This window comes from Rhinolophus hipposideros (assembly GCF_964194185.1).
Source record: "Rhinolophus hipposideros genome assembly, chromosome: 6".
In the NCBI taxonomy this organism is placed as follows: Eukaryota; Metazoa; Chordata; class Mammalia; order Chiroptera; family Rhinolophidae; genus Rhinolophus; species Rhinolophus hipposideros.
Genome location: NC_138052.1, coordinates 91,115,717 through 91,129,359, shown reverse-complemented (window position 1 = coordinate 91,129,359; position 13,643 = coordinate 91,115,717). Strand labels below are relative to the sequence as shown.

At 41.4% G+C, this 13,643-nt stretch overlaps 1 protein-coding gene across 2 annotated transcripts in view; it reads right to left on the bottom strand.

Moving 5' to 3' along the window:
* The window catches only part of RHBDD1 (rhomboid domain containing 1), a 117,585-nt gene extending 107,613 nt beyond the window's left edge, over positions 1 to 9,972 (bottom strand). Inside the window, exon 1 of one of the 2 annotated variants that reach the window (XR_013993551.1) lies at positions 9,795 to 9,919. The gene's annotated coding sequence lies outside the window, so the exon portion shown is untranslated. Of the gene's footprint in view, positions 1 to 9,794 lie in introns of both variants that reach the window. The other variant, XM_081052080.1, reaches the window with a different exon arrangement.
* Between the last annotated feature and the right edge of the window lie 3,671 nt (positions 9,973 to 13,643).

Here is a 13,643-nt window from a genome sequence, read left to right as displayed (position 1 = left end):
ATAAGCCCAAATTCTAACCATCCCTTTGAATTACTCATCTCTGGGTACTCCCCTGTGTATGGCTGACTGACACACACGCTAATAAACTTGTTTCTCTCTTGTTAATCTGTCTTTTGTCGGTCCAGTTTACACAGCCCAGAAGTGCAAAAGGGAAAAGCATTTTGAACTTGGCTGTGATTCTCAACATGAGCCTGTCTCTCTAGATTTCGGGGTGGCAGTTTGCCCTGAAACCTCAATTCTCAGACGGATCTAAGAAAAGTCATTGATTTTCAGTTTGCCCAGGTTTTTTGCTTGTTGTGAGGATGACTTCCAAGCTCTTTACTTGTCAGAGCTGAAACCGGAAGTCTTCTCCACTGTTCTTTAATAAGATTCAATACATTAATCACCAAAAGAATTGGGAAGGACATAATCTTAGTATAAAGAATAGACTTCCCCAAGAAATGGCAGTTGGTGACTGACCAAAATGTATATGCATTTTGAAAATATTTCAAATGTAGAAAATCTCACTAAGAAAGGTATTTTAAAGGGAGGAAGCCTCACACATATGCTGTTAGCATAGAAACATGAAATATAGGAAAGTATAAGTTAATTAGGTCAGTTCTTTGTGCTTGTTTTGAAACAAGCAAATTTGTTCAGATGTAATTAATATATCAGGGAACAACTAGAGCATAATGCAAATGTTGTGTTTGATTATGTGTAATTTCATCAACAAGAAGTACCAGGTGAATGCAGAAAACTGCACTCAGCTGAAGCCAGCTGCATGGAAATTCACAAAATGCACCCATTTGCACACCTCAAATCAGCTACCTCAGCTCACAGAGGATGAGTTACACCCATCTGCATTTGTGGTTCTGACTTGCCATCAAATTCCCAAATTCCGGATGACCCTCCTCCCTCCACTAACATAAGGCACAAGCTGCAATCCTTCTGACAATCACTTCCACAAGCAAACTTTAGGACTTTCTAAAGGCAGAGCGCCATATTTATCATTTATCGTAGGACCTCTGTACTTAATCACTTAATGTGTAAAACTGTGCTACCACTTTATTATGTTCCAGTCTTTTTTTTTTTTAATGTACCACTGACAAAAGTTTGTGTGTGTTTTGCTCCTAACACCATTTGCCCCACGAGCTCTGTGGTTTTTATGTCATGGTTCTGCATAGAATGGTGATTTTAGGAATGCCTGTGTCACATTCTAGCAGAGCTCACTACTCCACTAGTACAAAGTGTGCAGGAGGGAGCCTACACCCAGGAACTGCGGCTTTTCAGCCATTATTGTCCACTTCCCCTCCATGCTTTATTCCTACCGTCCCATTCTTTAACCAAACACTCCAAAGTTAGGGGCTCTTATCACTCACATATTAAAAATACCACCTGCTCTAAACTTGCTCAAACAAATTGGAATAAGAAGAGGCACATTGTCTCTCAACTTATCAAACATTCCCCTATTTTTATGTCTTGTCTACCAAAAGTTGTTTTAACTTCTTTTGTGTGGAACTTAAAAACAAGATTCATCTAATTTGGGGCATTTGTTTACCTGACTCTATGTCCTAAATGTGCCAAGGTTCCATGTCTAATTGTAATTACATAATGACACAGATGACATCTGTGTTTGGCTGGATGCTTTTTTAGTAAGAGAATTCAGTATAATACTCACTTCAAGTATACCAATTCCATCAAAGAAGTAAAAGAAGAGTGAAAAATAAGAATCCAAGATCAGATACTCTGACAACACATGCAGCTTGGGGAACAAAATGCATTTACAAGCATTGTTCATGTTTCGCTTCTAGACGGCGTGCAAGGTCAAACCACTAACCTGTCAGTTACAATAAGCTTCCAAACTTCTGGTCAATGACCTGGCTAATAATAAAAGACAAGGCTATGACATCAATACAGTTATAATTAATTTACACAGATCAGCTTCGCGTTAATCAAATACATCTTTAAGAGCATTTAATTATTTTTCACCTAGAAAGCAACACTGGGCTTTGTGAAGGGAAAAGAATCCTGCTGAATTCAACATGAAAGGCTGTCAGGCTGCTCTAAGACACGAAGGACAAAAGGCTTTCCAGCGCACACTGCTGCAACACAAGAGCCGCTGTCACACTCACAGCAAACAGAAGCATAGGACAATGGATGACAACACGACACATATCAACAGTTTCCTAACATAAAGTAGTTGTCAGGCAATTGGGGGAAACAGACTCTGGGAAAGAAATGTCCCAGTGTTTTTTTTCAAAATGATACACAGGACAAGCATCATTCCAGTATGCAGAATTGGAGAGGAAAGAGCAGGGTCTTTGGGAAGACGTCTACAATACACCAGCCATGTGACCTTAGGGAAGTTATTGAACTCCCATTTCTCACCTGTGGAAGGAAATAATTAAGGCTCATTTGGTGGTGTAAGGGCTAAATGAGATTATATTGAGATTATATATATAAAATCATCAACTGGGAAATGACAGTGTTTTTAATCCATAGAAACAAACACATTAAAAATTTTAAATAGCTTTAAAGCTTTTTTTATAATTTAATAACCAATTAGTATTTTTCTGCGCTTTCTATGATCCTACATTTTTAAACTACATCATGTGAGTCAATTACACATATAATTTTTTAAACAATATGATGGGATATGCGAAAGGCACATGAAAGTAGAAACCATTTTCTAATTAAAATAAATTTTATAATAAAATCTCAAACCAGAGTTTCTGTCAAGATTATCTTTAAATTATCATTAAATTTGAGAATTTAATGAGCCTCTATTTTAGGATATAAAAAAATTCTCATTATGTCAGATAGCGAAATTTTAATTTTTCCTTCCTTTTTGAAGTGTTACAGTCTTAACAGAAATGATTAGATTATCCTTATACATGAAAAGCGAAACTACTGGATTTTGTACATAATCTTGACTTTTGCTCCACAGCGAGGTGAATTAGTGCCAACTGCAATTGTGATCCATCACCACTTATGATTTCCAGTATCAATCATAAGCTGATTCCTTCTCTCACAGACTACGAGTTTTAGTGTAATGAGGGCTCATTAAAGCTCTCCGACTGACAGCCCTTCAGACGCAGGTCCTTAAACCAAGAGACACAAGGGGAAGAGCAATGCCAGCATCACACCACCATCACTACCTTCAAGAGGATTTAAGTAATTCCATTCTCACATTTGCTCCACGCCAGATTTCTTTGTCTACCTAAAATCGATGAAAAAGGGATAGCCATCCCCACATTTAAATTAATCTGTGTAAGGATTGTTAGTGAATTATTTATGTAACTGAACTCCTCCCGGCACAAGAACTAGTGAAGAGCGGGGAGAGCACACCAGACTTCAGAGATGTTGTTTATGTTCCCAGAAAGCACATAGGATGTCCACTGATTACTACGGAGTGGGGAGAAGTTGGGGTTTTTTGCCCGCCCAGCATCAATGCCTCATTCTTTCAGTAATAGGAATCCACCTCCCACCCACAGTGGATGTGGTCCTGGGGGGACCAGCAAAGAAGGCTGCCGGTGCAGAGATGGAATGATATCTCTCTCCTTGGAATCTAAAACTTGTGTAAAGACCAACAACTGCTGGAGCCAATACTCAGGGCATTAACTTAAAAAACTTTCCAGATCTACAAAGTCTACCCAAACCCTGAGAGCTCACCTAGCTGCTGTCCTTACCAAGGCCTGGTGGTTTGGTTTTTCTGTCGATTCCCAGCACTTACCCATACACTTCCAATCTCTTGCTCTTGAATAAGTTATCTGGATAACCGATTTAACTTCATTTCCATTGTTTATAGTCAAAGAACCCTACCCAGAATACTAAGGCATTTGCTGAGGGCTGGCAAGCAGATCCTGCTTTTTTTCAAGCATTTCTAGCTCTCATTTTCTACTGAGTACAACACTCCAGCCCATAGGGGAACCAAAAACATTTGAGCAGTATTTCAAAGGTCGGCTACGGGCAAGCTATTCCTCAAGAAAAAGGGCACAGAGCTAAGAATGTGAATGCACGGCTAACCACTGCATAAATAAAGCCAAGTCCTCTCAAAGGCAGAGACTTAGTGTGCAGACTCGGACGATGGATGAAGAATGTTATTTCAAAAGGAAAAACGGATGATCTAAAGTTTGTCTTCCATTTATATACAAGGTTTATGTTTTTAAAGAAACTTCTAATTACTGAAATGACTTTCAAAGCACTGTACTACCTGCCTTCACACACCATTGAAAATAAGACTAGATATTTTAAAAAATATCACCTGATGAAAACTTTGACTAGAACTTTCAGACAATGAATCAATTAGATTCATCAAGGAAGGAAGGAAGGAAAGAAGGAAAGAAGAAAGAAAGAAAGGAAGAAAGACCGAGAGAAAGAAAATGAATAAGAGCCTCTTCCATCTCATAGCCTTAGAAAGTAACATAGAAGTATCCAGTATGCTTTTCTGCAGAAAGGTTCACCTCTTCATTTTTAACCATCATGCAAGTCATTCACAGACATAAATCATCACATGAGCCCAGAGAAGAAACCAACGAATGTGAAACTACAGCAATAAAAGCATTAAGCATGAAATTGTATATCTCGCTGTCTATATTCCTTCATTTAATAATATTTGAGCATCCAGTGAGGGAGAAGCACTGTCCTTTTGGGCAACCACAGCCTAGAAGGAGAATCAGACACACAAACGGCAACATTACAGTGTGGTAAAGAACTGTACTAGAACTGTATATAAGGTGCACGGAATGTTTAGAAAAACAGCAAAAACAAGTTTTAAAGTTTTGTATGGGGTGTGAGGGGAGAGAGAAAAACAAAGAAAACACTGGGGCAGGCATTACCCCGGGTAATGGAGAAGGAGATGAAATGATGCATGAAACTCACAGTCAAAAGCTTTGGTGCCATCTCACAAAAATAAAAGGATTTGCTTTAAATCATCATTTAGTGGACATAAGAGCTACAAGCTAGAAATTTAGAAATCTATAAGGTTCCTTATTAATACAAAATCCACATGGCTTGAAAGAAAGGAGGAAATCTTGAATACTTTGGTAGGAAGGGACCACCTGGGCAGTGTGCACACACAATGTTTATTTCTACATTTGTTCAAACTTAGAATCACAACTGATTTATTACAACACACTTAACTGCCAAGTTGCTGGTATTTGTAACAAAAAAATGTAGCAAAGTAGATTTCCCACTGACGCCCAAGAGATTTTTCTCAAGGGAAAAGAAAATCCAAAATTAGTAGTACCTGCCAACACGTACACACACCGTCCCCTCTATATTATTTATACAAAATTGAAGTCATTGTAATATGTATATAAATTTCATTCATAACTATCCTGATATTGTGACTTTGAATTAAAAATGCATAAGCATGTTAACACCATGGAGAAACAGCTGTTGTTGCAATGACAACATTCCTGGAGCTGAAGCCAGATTCCTGGTCAAATCTGGATGCCATCCCCAAATCTGGTATGTGACCTCAGGCAAATCCTATAACGGAGACCGCTGAGCTTCTTTATCTATAGATGAGAAAAACTTCGCTTACTTCGTGGAGCCATTGTGAAGAATAAATGAAACAGCCTATTACCTGAAAGCATGCAGCACACCCCCAAAGTTCGTTTTCCATTCTCCCTTCTTCTCTGTAAAATAATGAGCCTTTCCCCCACCATGGAACTAGGCTTCAGTGCTTTATAATTATGATGTGCATGGAACAATGTCTGAGAAACTAGATGGGTCAATAACACCGACATGCAAACCTGAATGCACTCATTGTCAGCTGACTATCCTTTAGATCCCAAAGGGCGCTGGCACACTCTATTGCTTCCCATAAATTTGATACATTTTCTTTTCTGAATACAGCCAAAATTATCCACAGACTTCGAGATATCACCATCGATGATGTCCCACAGAGCAGCTGGTTGACTGAAAGTGACTCCCCCTCCCCCACACTCCAGCTGTCACCAGGAAACCCTCCTTAATGTCTGAGAAAAGACAATGCCATATTACTTCTACGGCTCTTAACAACAATCTAACAAATACTTAGCATTGGAAATTATTTTTCTTATGAAAGCTATTAACTAAAAATTAACTCTTTAAGTAAAATCCTTTACTATGTAAATGCAAACCAGCTGCTTTCATACAATAAAAAATCGAGAGACAATAAACACAAGAAATGTATTTCCATTGACTCCTTGTTTCTTTTTCCTTGAGTCATTTGTAATGCTAAACAACAGCTAGTGAAAATATTAAATAGCTTTAACAGTGATACAGCTGTCATTGCTTGGAAGACTAAAAAAAAAAAACTTAGATTTCTCAAAAAAATGTGCATAGACGCCTACTTTTGTAAAATATGGGTCAGACTGAAGGCTGAATTCTTTTAAAAAATGATTACTCACTCCTCTGCATGAGAAATTATACTACGTATGTTTGCCATTGCTGAAAACCTTGGGTGTTGTCTTCAGAATAAGTTCGTGACTCCCACTCACAAGAATGTTTAATGCCATGACTTTTTTAGCTCATCTCCTGAGGATTTGTATCTCATCTCACAGATGCAAAGTTCTGGGGACATGCCTCAGAGTGCGGTTGCAAGAGGTTCAAGGTGTGCACCAGCAGAAGGCTCTGTCCTACCACCTCTCATCTTAAAGCGTCTCAGCTCCTGAGCATTACAGGTTAAGATTCTGCTAAACAGGGTTCCCTGCTAAAATATCTGAGGTCCACTGCTTAGATAACTGTTGTGCGGGGTGTCCAGCAGGGCGGCCTGCGGGGTCTCTGCTCCCGCTCCCCACATAAGAACGCAGGACATGGTGAGGCCAAAAAGGAACACCCACGGAGCCATAGGTAGGGAAGTCATACCACTATGGTCTCACTGGAGGCTGGGTTTACACGACGTGCGACCTGCTGTCCGCTTTGCTGCCAACCAACCAACTCTCCTTACTCTCCTTCAGTCTCCTCCTTCACTCTCCTCGGCTCCCCTCCGTAGCCGCGGCAGTTATATCAGTGACCAATGGCTTAATGGCCACAGCTGACGGCCATCCACTATCTGAGCCAGCACCTCTCCACATGAGGCTGAGAGCCTGGAAACAGCTTTCTGGGGCTCTGTCTCCACAATAACGTAACTGCAGCATAAAAGGAAATCTATCTTTTTAAAGCATCATTTCTATCTTTTTAATTTTTTAAAAGAATGTTTACATATACATGCACCTACCTAACTTCACATAAATGTACAGATTATTTATCCCCAGCCCCATATTACAAAACAAAATTATGACGTGGTATGACTCCTTTGAAGTATTCTCCATGCTCATATATTGTTATATACACACAAAATACATAGGAATCATCATTTCTAAAAATAAAATTGTTTACTTTGCTATTGAGACAGGTTAGTTAGCATGTTGCTAGGAAGATAGGGGAGTCCCTGGTGGAATAAACAAAAAAGCAGCCATATCCTGAAACTCCAGGTTCTGGAATGTCTCCCTCACTTCAGGACAAAGATATGAGACAGCGCCTTGAGGTTAATAAATTATCTCAAGTCCCTTTTGGTTGGACAAAGGAACAGATCTGATAGATAAGAATGGGTTATTTCATTAATCCCTTCAGGATGAGCAAAAAGGACAAACCTGATAGATGAATTCCATTAGAAGGCTCCAACCCCCTTCCCCAAACAGGCAGGGGAAGGTATAAAGGTAAGAGCTTTTGCCTCAGTCACTGGGCTTCCCAGTTTCGGGTACCCCTCCCGCTCGGGAGCTGTAACCTCTTCTCCTGCATCTTATAAACTCTTCCTTTACAACTGTTTGCCTCTCCCTGGTCCGGGTTTCCATTCTTCGGTCGCACGAGACATGATCCCGGCCCACACCCAGAAACTGTCGACAGACCCCACATCATTTACATCACTATCATTAAGCATCCATATTGAAAAATAATAACTATTTCAGAGCTAACAGTATTTTCTTATGCTTTGGTGCATGTTGTTACTGAGGTCTCATCTCCTATAACACTGTTCCCTTCTATAATTGACTGTCCCTGTTAACTAACTAAAGATACTTAATCAGCCCCTGACCTTGACCTTTCAGTAAGCACCCAAAAAAATCTTATGGAAGTTGCTGTGTTATGGTAATAAAACTAAAGATAGTGGTTTTTGGTTTGTTTGGTTTTTTTTTTACTAGGTTTAGAGTTTTAACTTTCTCCAAGTATTTGCCTTCTCTCCTTCATAATGTGAAAGCTTTGACTCTTCACTTCAGCATCTTTGATCATTTAAAATGAAAAGCAATGCAGTTAGGAAATAACAAAACTACCTCATTCATAACAATGAGGAAATGAGTGAGATAAGGTGAGGTTTGAGGTGGTAACTACCTGGTCCCCCTGTCCAACATGTGGCAGTTATTCCAGCCTCTATGCCTGACACGGTGGGTATGTTTTGCTCTTTATTTCATTTCGTTCAATGTCCTGAGGTAGTCACACACCATGACTCCTACTTTATGGAAGAGGGAATTAAGGTTGGGAGGATGTTCTCTTGTCTGCGATGCTTCCAGAAACTGGAGGTACGGAGAATGGATAGAGCGAGGGCTTCTCTGCTATCTACTGCGGAGCCGTATGACAAATGGGAAAGAAAGATAAGGATGGAAACATCTCCAGCCTTGTCTTCTGCTTGCAAGTCACTGCTCCGGAACAGTTAGGCTAAGGCTTACGGTCCGTTTCCTCCTCTACCCTCTTCATTCCATTCCCTAAAATCCCGTTCGGTGACTCCAACATGGCTGTCATCCCTAGGCCCGTAATAACCAAAGTTTAGCACCCACGTGCACTGGGAACAACGGTTTAAGTCTTGTTCAAATAAATTTCTGCTTCAGTAAGCCTGGGGTAAGACCCCAAAATCTGCATCTGCCACAAGTTCCCAGGTGATGGCGACGCCAGTAGTCTTCGGACAAGCTAGGAACCCAAAGCACTGCTATTTCTCTTGGTGTGATGACCTCTTTCCCAAGCCCTGCCCCACCGGCAGCAAATTAAAAGGCTTTCAAGTTTACTAGAACCGACAACAACAACAAAAATGACATATAAACGTGAGACATTAGACAAGACTTTTAAGAAGCGATTCCGCAGGGGGGAAAAATGGAGGAAACTCCAGCTGTCACGGAGTGCACCGCAAAGGAACCGACACGTGTGGAAGACTCAGCCTTACACGAGCAGTTATTTACTCTGACAGCGCTGAGTCCTCGCGACAGTTTACGCTAATTTCGGAAAAACAGACGAGCGTGGGGATCCGGGTTTGGAGGGGTCTGAGGTCTGGGCCGAAAAGGGTTAAAAATTCACCGCGGGGGACTTCCCGGCCCCTGGTACGAGAAATTCCACCGCTGACACGAGGGCCGTGTGTGCCACACGGCGTGTGCGGAGGACATCATCACGTTCCTGCTCCAAGAGCGCCTGGAAGTGCAAGCTGCGCTGACGCCACGGCGCTTCCCACTCCTGCTCGCAGACGCAAGCCTCCCACGCGCGCGCAGGCTGAGCCCCCGCTCCGCGCGCCCGCGCCCGGCCTCCGGCGGACACGGCGGGGAGGGGGACGGTGAAGACGACCCCGCCGAGTCGCTCCGGAAGCGCCCTCCCCGCAGTCCTACCACCCCTCCCGGAGCGCCTGAGATGCGGAAGCGCCTGCCGCCAATCCCCACCCGGGTCGCCACCCGCAACCCGACCCCTCGGGCGAGGCCCACAGCCACCGCCCAGTGCCCGCCTCGCGGCCGCTGCCACGGCCCCGGGGAAAGGCGACAGATGCCGCGCGGCACCAACGAGGACAACGGCACCACACCGGCGCGAAAACTCACGCTCTCTACGGCCCGCCGGCGTCCTCACGTCTACGCGCGCGTACGTGCGTCATCACGCACGCGCGCCGGTCCAGGAAACGCCTGGTCCCCGCGGCCTGTCGGGCGCCGAGCAGAGAGCGCGGGCGACCTCCCGACGCGGCGTGCGCGGCCCGCGTGGAGGCGGGAAGGGCCGTCAGTCGGGCCGGCCGGCCGCGGCGCATGCTCGGTTGGCACGGGCTGGACTGTTTAGGCCGCGAGGGGCTGCGGTGGCGGAGAGAAGGCTCCGAGGGCACAGCGTGGGGAGCTTGTACCCGCGACGCATCCTGCAGAAGCGGAGTGCAGCGTGCTTCTCCCTGCCATAAGTAATTCTTGCTCTGTCTCGCCTAAAGCAAACAAGGGGCCTGCGTTGAAGGGACCAGACGAGGGGAGAGGCGGCCGGTGGGCCGCGTCGCAGCTGTGACCCTGTCCTTCCGGGCCGCAGCCCCGCTGCCAGCTGCTGACCTGCTGCTGCGTGGAGGAGACGGATGCTGCTTGTGGAGCAGCTAGTGGGAGAGACTCTTGCACCTTTCTGCTATCTGCGGACAGCCCGAGAGCTGCCTGTCTCAGGGCGGAACCCCCGGGTACAAAGGAGGCCAGCAACGCAGGTCATGGGTGTAGTTTTTTCACTCCCCAAAGCTTAGGTCTGAGACTGTGTTTCTTAGTCTGTTTGCCCATGGAAGAGCTTGAGGCGTTAAGTATTGCAGTTAATATGCCATTTGATGCAATTTTAATGATGGGGTCTGCTTCCGTGCAACCAAGTGTATGATCAGGTGTAGGAGTCTGGTTAAATTAAACGCTGTAGGGCTGTATTTATTTCCTACAACATGAGAAAAGTATCTTACTAGTTGGTACGGAATTTCTAATAACTAGGGGGGAAGATATGCCTTTTCCAAAGAGGAGTCCAAATGCAGGTGGTTTTATGCTTCTCTGTTATTTATGGGAAGTTGTGGCAGCTGTAGTTAGCTTGTTCTACTTAAAAACTGCCTAAATCAGAAGAGTGTTGGCTATCTTTTGTTATGTACTGCAAGGACTCTTCGTGGAAATTTTAGAGTTTGAAATTTCAGTGAAAAATTGGCTCATGTATATAACAGACTTTCAAGTGATAAAGAAGATTCTCAGCAATTTGCAAGTATGTGTTCCTTGGGCCTTACAGTTTACCCCTTGTAAAAACAATGTACTGATCAGAAAGTTTGGCTGACAATGGCAGACTGCATTCTTGGAGATAGAAAGTCAGTTGAACAAGAGGCTGAAAAGGTGAATTGCCTATGGAAGTATTTTATATATTTCCCTGGGAAAAAAAGTTAATGTAATTTCTCAAAAAGAAGGGGTCCTCATTTATCCTTGTGATCCATGATCGTATGTATCAATTCAATTAATACTAATCCTATCTCCTATTCTCTAACACCCTTTACACCTTTCTATAATTGCATCATTTTTCTTGTCCTTAATACATCAAATACAGAAGTGATTTTTAAGGGAGCCACAAATCAAGAAGTCTCAATACAGTAGTCTCATTAAAATGTCATTATGTGTAAGGATTAAGAACATACTTAGAAAATTATATCCAATTTCAAATATCAGTGAAAAAATTCATAGAAATTCGAGAGGACAGAAAAAGCTTACCTTTTTAAAAAATGACTTTGTTGTCCTATAAGACTTACTGAGCAGACAAGAAATGTTTTTAAGTTCCTGTTGAAATCAACATGTATCACACTCAAGTCCCATTTAAATTGACAAACATCACTTGATTAGTAATTGTGTATCTTAAACATTAACGCATGAGGCAGTCAACAACATCCTTTCACAGAGGCAAGGCTTACAAATATCAAAGAGTCAATGCCATAAGTCTTTTAACACAAAAGTTAACACAGTTGTTTCATTGCTTTGTAAGATAATGATTCTTAAAAGCTCAAAAATATTCATGGATGTTAATCATGAGAAAAAGCAGTATTACGCACATTGTATTTAATATTTGAGACCTATCTAATGGTCTTACCAATGTTCTGTTTTTATTATATCAAAGGTTTGCAGGACAGCAATAATACCTGGGAATAAGCCATTTGACTTAAAGGAATGTTCCTAAAATGTGATTCTTATTTCTTATGTCCAGAGGAGTTGTAGTAACAACCTTTGTACAGTTTATAAAGCTAGGACTGGAACTGTCAGGAAGGAAGATGAGTATCATTCTTTCAAAACCTGGTGTGAAGGTGAGAGAACGTCAGGTAACAATGCCATGCGCCAATAACACAACTGGATTATTTTTTTAAAGAGGAGCTTGTTGGGGTGTCTACTTTTAATGGATTATTCATTGTTATGCCCAACACTGTACCAAAGGATGTATAAACTGATAAAAGAATTTATAGCTTTCTTGTGAAAAGCTTGCAAGCTAATTCAAGGACAATTTAAACACTATACAAGTACAAAGTTGTACCATGTATTATGATGATAAGATTAACAACAATACTTACTAGTGGTAGACCAGGCAAACTAACCATAATTGATTTGCAGTGGCTATACTGATAGCAGACAAAAAAGACTTTAAGACAAGAAATATTTCTAGATACGGGTATTTCATAATGATAAAAGGATCAATACTTCAAGAAGATATAATAATTAGAAATATACATATAGCCAACAACAGAGCGCTAAGTACACGAAGCAAAAATTGATAGAATTGAATGGAGGAACAGACAGACAATAAGAATTTGATATTTCAGTATCCTACTCTCAATAATGGCTAGAACAACTAGTCAGGAAACCACTAAGACTATGGAAGCTTTAAATAACACTGTCAACCTAATCGACATATATACCACCGTACTTAATGTCAGCCAAGATTTATATTCTTTTTAGGAAGTATATTCTCCAGGATACTGCATATGGCAAGTCATAAAACAAGTCTCAATAAGTTTTAAAAGATTAGGGGCATGCAAAGTATATGTCTGGTTACAGTGGAATTATATTAGGAATACAATAGAAAGAAATTTGTAAAATCCCCAAATATTGGGAAATTATTCATGGGCCGAAGAAAAAGTAACAAAGGAAATTAGAAAATGTTTTGAACTGAGATAAAATGAAAACACATTGAAATTTATGTTTCTAAACATACATAACTAAAACAGTGATCTGAAGGGTATTTACTGCTTTAAACACCTATAATGGAAAAGTCACAATATTCTATGCTTCACTTTAAAAACTAGAAAAATAAGATCAATTTAAACCCAAAGCAAGCAAAAGGGAGGAAATAATCACACTGGAAACTAATGACGTAAATAAGAGAAAAATTGAGAAAATCAACGAAAATAAAAGTTGGTTCTTTGTAAAAATCGAAAACTTGACAAACCTTTATTAAGCTAACCAAAACAGAGAAGACACAAATTACCCAAATCAGGAATGAAAGCTATACGTCACTACCCACTCTACGAAAATTATAAGGGACTACAAATAATTTTATGTCAAATTAGACAATGTAAATGAATTGGGAAAATTCCTAGGAAAACACAAATTGCCAAAACTGAATTAAGAAAAAAATCTGAAAAGAGTTTATATTCATTTCCTAGGGCTGCCATAACAAAGTACTATAAACTAGGTGGCTTAAAACAACAGAAATTTATGTCTTAACAGGTCTGAAGGCTAGAAGTCCAAGATCAAGGTGCTGGTAGAACTAAGCTCTCTGAAACTTGTAGGGAGGATTCCTTCCTTGACTCTAGCAGCTGGTGGTTTGCAGGCAGTCCTTGCTGTTCCTTGGCTTGCAGCTCCATCAACTTCAGTCTCTGTGTCCATCAACACGTAGCATTCTCCCCTCACATGTCTGCTCTTGTTATTAGGACA